Genomic DNA, 12,830 nt, shown 5'->3' with positions numbered 1-12,830 from the left:
TACCTTTCCCTTTCACCACGAGGTGAAGGACATGAAGAGAACAACATGAGCATTTGACCTCACCTATTTTGTGAGAGATGCACACATTTTTCAACAAATCACATTTGCCTTGCTGGCTTTCATCTTATCTTGTGTGGAGGGTTCAAATGCACAGAAGCAGTCAAGGAGAATCTTTGCTATTTCTTGCTGAATAAAACTTCCATGTTGGGATAACCTAGTTTTTAGTTGCTTTATGGAAGCATTTTCCCCTTAATTAAGGTGCTTAGCTATACAGAAATTATCAATATCTTTCTAATGAAGAGATCTTTAATGTCATTTCCTCAAAAACCACCCTTGGAGACAGAGCATTGTTCTCTGGGTTCATGTCTCCTTTCATTTAGTGTGCTTATTTCCAGACTTCTGAAGCAGCTCATTGGCTTCAGAAAAATGTCTAACCCTCTGAAAACTCTCTACACTCTGACAAACAGGAGGGATGAACAATCTGCAGAACATAGTGTTGCTTCCTCTTTATGGCACTGTCATTCTTCTGGGCCTAAGAGCCCCAGAACAAGAAGACAATACCACATGAGTTCATATTTAGCCAATATGTGACTGCACAGGTGAACTTCTCCCAGCATCTCCCCTTATGCAAATTAGCTTGATGTGCCCAGACATTGGGGGCAGCATCAAGGAGGAGGATGACACCTTATTCTGCCCACTCAGATAAATCTCCATGGGTAAGATGAGCAAAACCATCTATTTCTGATAATAGCTTTATAGATGTTTTCCATACTGGGTCTTTGGATGCTAAGGCAGGACTCGTGAACTTGGTTGGGTCCATAATAGGGATCCTGTCCCAGGTTGGTAATTTTCACATCTCTTATGTCACACATTTCAGTCCATGTGAAAGCGTGGTGTAGGGGTACATAAACTAATTTTTTATTTCTTTTTCAACAAATTTCATTAACTTTGTAAAAATACAGTTTTCTAAACTTTCCACTCAGATGCACCTTCTAGCTGTCTTGAATTCCCATAGGCAATTTTTAGGCTACAAATCTTAGCCCTGCTGTGGCTTTGTTCCTCAGGATGCAGATCAGCTGTTCCCAGATTAGTGAAGAGGATAGAGTGTTGAGATAATTTCTACCTGGACTGAGCCTTCATGGTTGGGTGGGCCACCAACCACCATTGTCCTCAGCTACAGCTACCACACCAGTTCCTGCATTGTCTGGCTTGGAGCTGCAGGCATGTGACTTCCTGGCAGGGTTTAGGGAGGAAAGGATGACTATTGAGCTGAGGAATAAGTGAGTGTGTGATGCTGGCATAAGATGTGATCACAAATTGGGTGGTCATATGATTGTTGTCATTTCTTCTGCTTCTGTTTATTGATTTCCATATATTAAACCATAATTTTGTCCCTGGGATTAACTTTGTGATGTGTGATTTGTTACATTCTTTCTATAATTTAATTTAATTTTTAAAATTTATTTAAGAGAAAAAAGACATACAAAAAAAGCAAAAAGTAAAAGAGACAAATAACAACAACAACAAACCCAAAACAGTAACATTATAGGTAATCAAAACAAGATGAAAGGAATTTAACAATGGTTGTAATATTGCATATCATTACCTTCAAAAGGGTTGATTAGGTTACCAGATATAGACATGTAAGATTGATCTAATCATATGAGTATTAACTGTTCTTTTCAAAGAACTAATACAATTAGTAGCATAGTCATCTTAGCTATCTTGTGTACATATATACAGATTTGTGTGTTTTTCCTTTTCCTTCTTTCCTCCTTTCTCCTATCCCAGTTACTTTGCCTTTTTGAACAATTTCTTACCCTTACACAATATTTATTGTAGATTTTGGATCATATATGCTCTTTCAGTTTCTTATTAGGGAGACATTATGGTATTTACCCATGAGAGTTTGATTTATTTCACTAATGAGTGTGGTATCAAGTTGTGTTCATTTCTTATAAAAGCCTTGATGAATCTTTCCTTGTAGCTGAGTAATATGCCATTGTATAAAAATACCACATCTTTTTTTATCCATTCCTTGATTTATAGGCACTTGGCTTGTTTCCAAGATTTGGCTAATACAAATTATGCTGCTATAAACATAGGTGCACATATATCACTGTGGTAATGATGTTTTAAATACTGGAAAGATGACCAGAAGCAGGAAAGCTGGATCAAATGAAACATCTAACCTTAGCTTTTTGAGGAATCTCCAAACTGATTTCCACAGTGGTTATACCAGCCTACACTCCCACCAGAAGTGGAGAAGAGTTCCTTTTTCCTCACAACCCTCCAGCATTTGTACTGGTTGATTTCTTGACCTTGGTCATTCTTTCTGGAATGAGATGGAATCTCAGTATTGTTTTAATTTGTATTTTTCTAATGACCAATGATGTTGAACATTTTTAAATGTATGTATTTTCCATTTGTATTTCTTCATCTGAGAAGTGTATATTCATCTCAGATACCCATTTTTGGATTGGAACTTCAGGAGCCTGCTTTTAAAAAATTGTTTATATGTTCTAGATAGAAGTCCTTTGTCTGAGGGACAGTTGACTAAGATTTTATCTCAATTTGTGGCTTTTTTTCACTCTGTTGGAGATTTCTTTTGACCTAAAAAACTTTATAATAAGACAAGATCCCAGTTCTTGATTCTGGGAAGTATTTCCTCTGCAGTTTGATTTTTGTTTGTGAATTATCTGCTGAGTGCTATGTCTTCAAGATTTCTATGTACTTTGTCTTCTCGAAGATTTAGTGTTTCTGTTTTAATATTTAGATATTTGATCCATTTTGACTTTAGTTTAGTGCATGGTGATAGGCGTGGGTCTACTTTTAGTTTTTGGCATATGGAAAGCTGGAATTTCCTAGCACCATTAATTAAAGAGGCTATCTTTATTCCAGTGAATATGTTTGGCCCTTTTGTCAAAGATGGGGTGGCTGAATGTTTTTGTAGATGTGGCTGTATTTCCCAATCTGTTCCATTGATCTTCAGGTTTGTTTTTGTTCCAGTACTATGCTGATTTTATCATAGTAGCTTTGTAGTATAATTTCAAATTGAGGAACTTGATGCTTCCTTCCTTACCATTGTTTCCCAGAATTACCTTTACTATCCTAGTTCTTTTAGTGTTCCAGATGAATTTTTGGAATGATTTCTCTAGACCTGTGATGTATGCCAATGGCATTTTTGATTGAAATGCTTTAAGTCTGTGTAATAATTTTGGGAGAATGGCCATTTTCACAAGGTTTATTCTTCCTATCCATGAACAGGGAATGTATTTTCATTTTTCAGAATTGTCTTCTATTTCTTTCTTCACAGTAATGTAATTTTCTTTTTTTTTTTTTATTTAAGAGGAAAAAGAGAAAAACACAAAACAAACCAAAGCGGTGTAAGGGTACACGCAATACAGAACTACAAAACAAAACAAAACAAAACAAAACAAAACAAAACAAAACAAAACACCATAACAGTAAGAAATTACCTGCTAGTAGATTACACACTATTTTCTTGAAAATAGTTCCTCAAATCACAGTATCAAAGAACACAAGGTGGACATTCAAACAGGGAGACTGCAAACAGCTGTGTTCAATGTTCCAAAAACATTGATAAAGTCAGCTATTTAACACCCCCAAACACACTTGCTGTTATATCCGTTAGAGCTCCTTTTCTTTTTTTTTTTTCCCTCTCTTTTTTACAACATAATTTACACATCTTGGATTTTATTACTCCTTAGTGCTTATTACTTTCTTTGGGGGGGGAAGAATACAGTCAAATATGGCAAAACAAAGCTGTCAGTCAATACCAAGGATAGACGTAGCACATGGTGTAGAACAGAGTACAAGTTTATCAACAATGGTTATCAACGTTGTCCCTTGTTTCGTTAAAAAGAATTGTCTATCTTATTAGATATTATAAAGTTGGACAAAACAGTAGAGAACAAGACCAATAAAACTTAGGCATTGTAAACATTACAGGACTTCCAAAGAAGACAATAGTCAAACCAGAATGGGTATCTTAGTGAATCTTATTGTCTTCAAAGTAGTTGCCTATGTCTTCAAACTTGATACTATCATATAGAATGGAACAGAGTCTAATCAGTCAAAACAAGATCGTGGGAGTACTACAGGACTTCAAAACAAGTTAATAGGAAATCAAAAAGAGTTACTATTTATATATCCTAATTTTTTTGAATTTTTTCTTTAATTAAGACAAACATAAGAAATGACTAAATAATTTTTTTTTGAAACAATAAGGGGGAGATTGAGATAAAACAGGACATAACAATATAACAATAGAGGTCACAGCATGACTGTTTCAATAACCTAGTACTTCACCACCTTATAACCTGACTTAATAGTAGTTACCATAGTGTCTTTTTCCTTGAAATATTTGGGTAAAACTTCATATACTCTAGCTTCAAATATTTTCATATCAAGAAGCCCAGAATAAAGCCTTTCTAATTAATGAGTGAAAACTTTATAAGGCTTCAAGGCCACCTAATGGGGAATCATGATTACCACATATTTTTATATATTTGAATCATTACTTACATTAGGGAAACTATTCAGTATTCACACATGCGAGATTGATTTAGTTCACTTATGAGTATGGTCTCAAGCTGTGCCCATTTATTGATAAATATCTCAATGTGATCCTTCTTTATAGCTGAATAATACTCCATTGTATAGAAATACCACAACTTTTTTATCCATTCCTCAGTTGATGGGCACTTGGGTTGTTTCCAAGATCTGGTGATTACAAATTGTGCTGCTATAAACATAGGTGCACATATATCACTGTGGTATGATGCTTTCAGTTCTTCTGGGAATATGCCTAGAAGTGGAATAGCTGGAATAAATGGGATTTCCAGTCCCAACTTTTTGAGAAATCTCCAGACAGATCTCCACAAAGGCTGTACCAGTCTACACTCCCACCAGCAGTGCAGGAGAGTTCCTTTTTCCCCACAGCCTCTCCAGCATTTGTACAGTAATGTAATTTTCAATGTCCAGATCTTTTATTTCCTTTCTTATGTAATTTTATTTTTTAAAATTTTTATTTAAAGAGAAAAAACAAAACAGAAAAAGTGTAGAAATAGTACATAATTTCAAAAAGAAATAAACAGTAAGAAATCACTAGTTGATAAATTACATATTGTCCTCTTACAAATAGTTGTTCAATTTACAAAAGTAAAGCATACAAAGTGGGCATTCAAACAGTGAGACTGCAAAGAGTTCTGTTCAATGATCTAACAAAAACCTAGTAATATGGTTATCAATCCTACACACTTAAACATAAATGCAGTTACCTATTTTAGAGCACTTTCTTTTCATCTGTTTTTTACAATAGCAATTACACATTTTGGGTTTTATTACCCCTACATTTTGTATTATTTTTTACCTTAGAGACACAATGTGATATTTATAATTATGATTCTTATTTATTTCACTTAGAAGAATAGTCTCAACTTGTCTCCATTTACTTATGAAGGCTTCAAGATCATCCTTTTTATAGCTGAGTAATATTCCATTATATAAAAATACCACATCTGTATCATTCACTGTGAGATTGATGGGTATCTTGGTTGTTTACAAAATTTAGCTATTACAAATTATGCTGCTATGAACATGGGTGCACATATATCACTGTGATATAAGCTTTTAAGTTTTTTGGGGAAAATACCCAGGAGGTAAATAGTTGGATTGAATGGAACTTCCAATCCTAGTCTTCTGAGAATTCTCCATACTGATTTCCATAGTGGTTGCACCAGTCTGCACCCCCACCAAGAGTGGAGCAGTGTTCCTTTTCTCCACAGCCTCACCAACATTTGTTATCAGATGATTTCTTGATGGCAGCCATTCTTTCTGGAGTGAGATGAAATCTCAATGCAGTTTTAATTTGCATTTCTCAAATGACCAGTGAGAGTGAACATTTCTTCATGTGTTTATTTGCCATTTGTATATCTTCATCTGAGAACTGTGTTTTCATCTCTGAGACTTCTGCCTACCTAGTATTCCAGTAGATTTAGTGTTTCTGTTTTAATATTTAGGTCTTTGATCCATTTAGACTTTAGTTTTGTGCATGATGATAGGCATGGATCTAGTTTCAGTCTTCGGCATGTGCAGAGCCAATTTTTCCAACACCATTTATTAAAGAGGCTATCCTTCTTCCAGTGAACATGTTTAGCCCCTTTGTCAAATATCAGGTGACTGAGTGTATTTGTAGTTGTGCTTGCTTTTCTAATCTGTTCAATTGATCCTCAGGTCTACTTCTTTGCTAGTACCATGCTAATTTTATCACTGTGGCTTTGTAGTATAGTTTCAAGTCAGGAATTGAGATGCCTCCTGCCTTGCCTTTGTTGCTCAAAATTGTCTTTGCTATTCTAGGTTTCTTCTGTTTTCAAATGAATTTGAGGAGTGTTTTCTCTAGATCTGTGAGATATGTTAATGGTATTTTGATTGGGATTGCATTAAATCTGTATAAGAGTTTTTGGAGTATGACCATTTTCACAATGTTGGTTCTTCCTAGCCAAGATCAAGGAATATCCTCCCATTTTCTAATATCCTCTTCAATCTCCTTTTTTAGCATAACATAATTTTCAGCATATAAGTCTTTTACATTCTTAGTTAGATTGATTCCTAAGTATTTCATTTTATTAGATGCTATTGTGAACAGTGATATTTCCATAATTTCTCTCTGTGTGAGTTTTTTGTTTGTGTACAGGAATGTTATTGATTTTTGAGCATTGACTTTGTATCCAGATACACTGCTGAATTTGTTTATTACCTCTAGTAGTCTTTTAATGGAGTTTTTTGGGTCTTCTATATAGAGTCTATAGAGTCTATAGAGTATCATGTCATGCAAATAGTGATAATTTAACTTCTTCCTTTCATATCTTTATTACTTTAATTTCTCTCTATTGTCTGATTGCTTTTTCCAATATTTCCAGAATTATATTGAATAGAAGTGGTGCTAGTGGACATCCTTTTCTTGTTCCTGATTTTAGAGTGAAAGCTTTCAGTGTTTGTCCATTTAGCATAATGTTGGCTGTTGGATTGTCATAGATGGCCTTTATAAGTTGAGGTAGACACTGTGTATTCTGAGTTTCTGAAGGTTTTTTACCATGAATATGTGTTGGAGTTTATTGAAAGCTTATTCTGCATCTATTGAAATGACCATGTTGTTTTTGTTTTTGGCTCTGTTGATGTGGTGTACTACATTTATTGATTTGCATATGTTAAAACATCCCTGCATTCCTGGAATGAATCCCACTTGGTCATGGTGTATAATCTTCTTGATGATTTTCTGCATTCTATTGGCCAGTATTTTATTGAGAATCTTTGCATCAATGTTCATTAGTGAGACTGGCCTATAGTTCTCCTTTTTGGTTGGATCTTTCTCTGGTTTGTATGAGAGTAATACTTGCCTCCAGGAATGATTTAGGAAGGATTGCTTCCTTTTCAATTTCATTGAAGAGTTTAAAGAGTAGTGGCATCAAATCTTCTCTAAATTTCTTGTAGAATTCAGCCATGAATACATTGGGACCTGGGCTTTTCTTTGTTAGTAAGTTTTTAATTACATTTTCAATTTCAATAGCTGATATTGGGTTATTCAAAATTGCTATATCTTATTGGTTGAGCTTTGGTAGTTCATGTTTGTTGAAATCTGTCCATTTCCTCTGTGTTTTCCACTCTATGTAAGTAGAGATTTTCAAAGTAAGTATTCATGGTCTTTTGAATTTCCATGGGATCTGCAATAATTTCCCCCTTTTCAGGCCTTACTGTGTGAATTTGGGTTTTGTCTTTCTTTATAAGGTTAGCTAGAGCTTTGTCAATTTTGTTTATTCTCTCAAAACCCAGCTTTTTTGTGGCATTAATTCTTTGTATTGCTTTTTAGTTTCAATTGCATTGATTTCTGCCCTAATCTTTACAATTTACTCTCTTCTATGAGATTTTTGTTTAACTTGCTCTTTTTTTTCTCAAAGCTTGAGATGAAGCATTAAGTTGTTTATTTGTGCTCATTCTGTTTTCTTGATATGACAATTTATTGCTATATATTTCCCGCTTAAGACCACTTTCATTGCATCCCAAACATTGCATTATGGTGTTTCTGCATTTTCACTGAATTGTAGATATTGCTTTATTTCTTTAATTTCATCTGTAGCCCACTGGTTGTTCAAAATGTTGTTATTTAATTTTCATGCATTTATGCAGGTTTTTACATTTCTTTTGCCACTAATTTCCAATTTCAGTGTGCTATGGTTAGATACTATGCATGGGACAATTTCAATACCTTTGCAGTTACATAAGAATGTTTTATAGAGTAATATATGATCTATTTTGGAGAATGTCCCATGTGTAACTGAGAAGAATGTGCATTCTGATGTGATTGGGTGGAACACTCTGTAAACATCTACTAAGTCTATTTGATCACAGCTATAATTCAGTTCTATTATTTCTTTGCTGACTTTTTGTTTAGTTGATCTATCTCCTTGTGACAATGGGGTGTTAATCTCCCCTGTTATAATTGTGTTCTTGTGTATTTGGTTTTTCATGTCCATTAATATCTGTCTTACATAGTTGGGTGCTCCTGTATTTGGTGCATATATATTTATAATTGTTAGTTTTTCTTCTTGAATTTTTCCACTAATGAGTATGTAGTGGCCTTCTTTATCTCTTTTAATCATATTAGGTTTGAAGTTCACATTGTCTGCAAACAGAATAGTTACCCTGATTTTTTCTGGGTTCCTGTTGATGGAATACTGTTTTCCATCCTTTGACTTTTAATCTATGAGTTTACTTTTGGGTCAGATGTGTTTCTTGTATACAGCATATTATGAGATCATGTTTCTTGATCCATTCTGTCAGCCTATTTCTTTTGATGGATGAATTGAGGCCATTTATATTTATGGATATCACTGATATGTACTGGCTCAACTTTGCTATGTTATGTTTCATTTGTTTGCTTTCTGCTTTTCCCCCTTGCTTAATTGCTTGTGCTACCCGGTGGTTTCTTTCTGTTGTTGTTCTGGGGAATGTGGTCATTTTTATCTCTATCTAGTATGTCTTTCAATACTCTTTCTAGGATTGGTTTGGTGGACGTGAATTTCTTCAGTTGTTCTTTGTCATGGAAGTACCTTGTTTCCCCATTAAATTTGAATGAAAGTTTTTCTGGGTACATCAGTCTGGGCTGAAAGTTGTTTTCTTTCAGGGCTTAAAATATCTCACTCCATGCTCATCTTGACTTGAGGGTTTGTGCTAAAATGTCTGCCATGATTCTAATAAGTTTTCTTTGATAGGTGAGTTGTGTCTTTTCTCTAACAGATTTTAGTATTCTCTTTTTTTGCTGTATGTTTGATATCTTAATTATTATATGTCTGGGTGTAGATTTTTGTTGGTTGTGACTGTTTGGCATTCTATACGCCTCATTTATCTACATATCAGATTTTTCCCCATGTTTTGGAAATTCTCTGCTATTAATTCTGTGAATATTTTAGATGTCATTTGCATTGACTCCTGTGTCTTCACTGATGCCTATTAATCTTACATTGTTGCTCTTATCATCATCTTGAAGCTATTGGATTGTCATTTCATGCTGCTTTGTTAGTTTTAAAAGTTCTGTTCTTTTATGATCGCTAATTGTGCTCCTTTCCTCACGGTCCAAAATCTTATCCTCAGCTTCATTAAATGGTTTTGCCAGCTTTCAATAGAATTTTTTTTTGTTTTTTGGATGTCTCTTTGAGTTCATTAGTGAGATTGACCTGTAGTTCTCTTTTTGGTTTGGCCTTTTTCTGGTTTTGGTATTAGGATGATAGTTGCTTTCCACAATGAGTTAAGGAGAATTGCTTCCCTTTCAATTTCATTGAAGAGTCTGAGGAGTGTTGGCACTGTGTTCCCTAAACTACTTGTAGAATTTATTAGTGAATCCATCAGGACCTTGGCTTTTCTTTGTTGGTAAGGTTCTAATAACATTTTTAATTTCATTAACTGAAATTGGGTTAATCAGCAGTTTTACATCTTCTTGATACAGCTTTATAATTCATATGTTATAGGAATCTCAATTTTTTGTGTTATTAAACCTATGTGAATAAAAGTTTTCAAAATAGCACTGGCAATCTTCTGTATTTTCACAGTGTCTTTAGTGATTTCACACTTATTGCATGGATTTGAATTTTTTCTTCCTTTTTTGCATAAGGTTGGCTTGGATTTTTCAATTTTATTTATTCTGCGAAAGAACCAACTCTTTGATTCATTAATTCTTTGTATTGCTTTCTTCATTTCAATTGCACTGATTTCTGCCTTGATCTTTATAATTTCCTCTCTTCTTTGATCTTTGTGCTTGAAATGCTCTTCATTTTCTAGAATTTTAAGGTGCACCATTAAGTTGTTTGTTTGTGTCCATTCCATTTTCCTAATGTGGGAGTTTACCACTATAAATTTCCCTCTGAGAACTTCATGACCACAAAACCAACACTACAAAAGGTATTGAATGATATTCTAGATAGAGACAAAAATGACCACAATTCCAAAAACAACAACAGAAAGAAACCACCATGCAGGGAAAGCATTAAACAGATGAGAAAAATAGGAAAAGTGCAAGAAAATAACATGTCAAAAACCAAGTCAATTCATATCAGTTATTGCCACCCAATTTTAGTGGCCTCAGTACATCAATCAAAAGAAGCAGACTGGCAGAAAGCCTCAAGAAAAAACATCCAACTATATGCTTTGTATAAGTAGTATATTTAACTCAAAAAATTCATAGGCTAAAAATCAAAGGATGGAAAACAATACTCCATGTGACAGGAACCCAGAAAAAAGCAGGGATAGCTATTGTGTTTGCAGACAATGTGAACTTTATACCAAGAATGATCAAAGAGACAAAGATGGTCACTATATACTTGTAAGGGGAGCAATTCAAGAGGAAGAAATTACAATCAAATATATATGCACCAAATATGGGGACACCTAGCTATATAAGACAAATATGAATAGACATGAAAAACATAAGCAATAAGACAATTGTAATAGGTGACCTTAATACCCCATTGTCACAAAGAGGCCGGTTAAACAAAAAAAATCAATAAAGGAATAATAGATCTGAATCAAACCTGTGAATGAATGGACTTAGTAAACATTTACAGGATGTTCTAGCCAAAAACATTGGAATACATATTCTTCTCAGGTGCACATGGGACATTCTTCAAAATAGACCATATACCAACCTATAGAACATGCTTAAGTAAATTCAAAGGAATTGAATTATCCCTTGCATATTATATGACCACAAAGCAATAAAATTGGAAATTAAAGGTAAAAGAAACTGATTAAATGCTATAAAAATGGAAATTAAATGACACCCTCCTGAACAAATGAGTCACAGACAAAATTAAAGAAGAAATTAAAATCTACAATCAAATGAAAATGCAAATACAACTTAGAGAAACCTGTGGGATTCAATTATAGCATCCTAAGAGGAAACTTCGTAGTGGTGAATTCCCACATCAGGAAAACAAAATTAGCACAAATAAATAACCCAGTGCTACACCTGAAGCTTTTAGAGAAAAGAACAACTCAAGCCCAAAGCCCATAAAAAGGAGGAAATTAAAATGATCAGAGTGGAAATTAATGCAATTGAAACTAAGAAAACAATACAAAGAATTAATGAATCAAAGAGTTGGCTTTTTGAAAGAATAAACAAATTTGATAAACTCTGCTGGGAACCCAGCCAGGAGTCCCAAATGTCAATATTGGGAACCCAGTGAAGAGTCCCGATTGTTAGTCTCAAGAATGCAGCAAGAAAAATAAGCAGAGCCAAGTTTCATATTCCAATAATGGCGAGGAAGTCAACATCTCTGGATATGACCCCTTCACTCCCAAAGCAGCCACTATTTGTTAGCTGTATACAGTGATAGGTGGGGCTAGCAAAGGATTACAATTCATTGAAGACTCAGCCTCCAGAGAGTATAGATAATCTTATGCATAGAAGTATCCTTGAGTATAATGCTGAGATGATTTAAGAGGGTGTAAATGATCTTATGCTTAGGAAGAGTCAATGGGAAATCTCAGATGAGTGGTACTAATAATCCCAGTTCTTCCTTTTTATCCAATAGGGAACTATGTAAAGCCAGACATTATGAATTTGTGGTCCCCACCAAAACTCCTACCCAACTTTATCACAAAAGGAAAAAAAAAAAACCTCGAATTCATGCAATAAGGAATGAAAAGGGTGAAATTACTAAAGTTCTTATGAAAAGTCAGATGATCAATACCTACTTTGAATACCTTTACTCACATAAAATAGAAAACACTGAAGTAATGGACAGACACAGATGAGTTACAAAATCTGAATCAAGAAGATTTTAAAATGTTGAATAACCCAATATCTGTTAGTGAAATTGAAAACATAATTAAATTTTTATCAACAAAAAGCCTGTGTCCTAATGGATTCACTGCTGAATTCTGTAAGTAATTTAGAGAAGATTTAATGCCAAAACTCCTCAAATCTTTAGTGAAATTGAAAGGGAAGCAATTCTGCCCAACCCATTCCTGGAGGCAAATATTACCCTGATACTATGACCCAAGAAAGACACAGCCAAAAAGAAGAACTACAGGCCAATCTCCCTAATGAACATAGATGCAAAAGTCCTCAATAAATACTAGCAAACTGAATGCAGAAAATCATACAGAAGATTATACACCATGACCAAATGGGATTCATTCCAGGAATACAAAGATGTTTAAACACATGCAAATCAAGAAACATAACACTTTTTGTCAGCAAAGCCAAAGACAAAAATTACACAATCATCTCAATAAACGCAGAAAAAGCTTTT

At 34.2% G+C, this 12,830-nt stretch overlaps 1 pseudogene; it reads right to left on the bottom strand.

Annotated features, from left to right (window-relative positions):
* Positions 1–372: 372 nt before the first annotated feature.
* LOC100713936 (uracil-DNA glycosylase-like) lies at positions 373–1,022 on the bottom strand (annotated as a pseudogene).
* Between the last annotated feature and the right edge of the window lie 11,808 nt (positions 1,023–12,830).

Source organism: Cavia porcellus, unplaced genomic scaffold, assembly GCF_034190915.1.
Source record: "Cavia porcellus strain 051 isolate PalLab524CR breed Dunkin Hartley unplaced genomic scaffold, mCavPor4.1 scaffold_3, whole genome shotgun sequence".
Taxonomy (NCBI): domain Eukaryota; kingdom Metazoa; phylum Chordata; class Mammalia; order Rodentia; family Caviidae; genus Cavia; species Cavia porcellus.
This window is presented reverse-complemented; position numbering and strand designations above follow the sequence as displayed.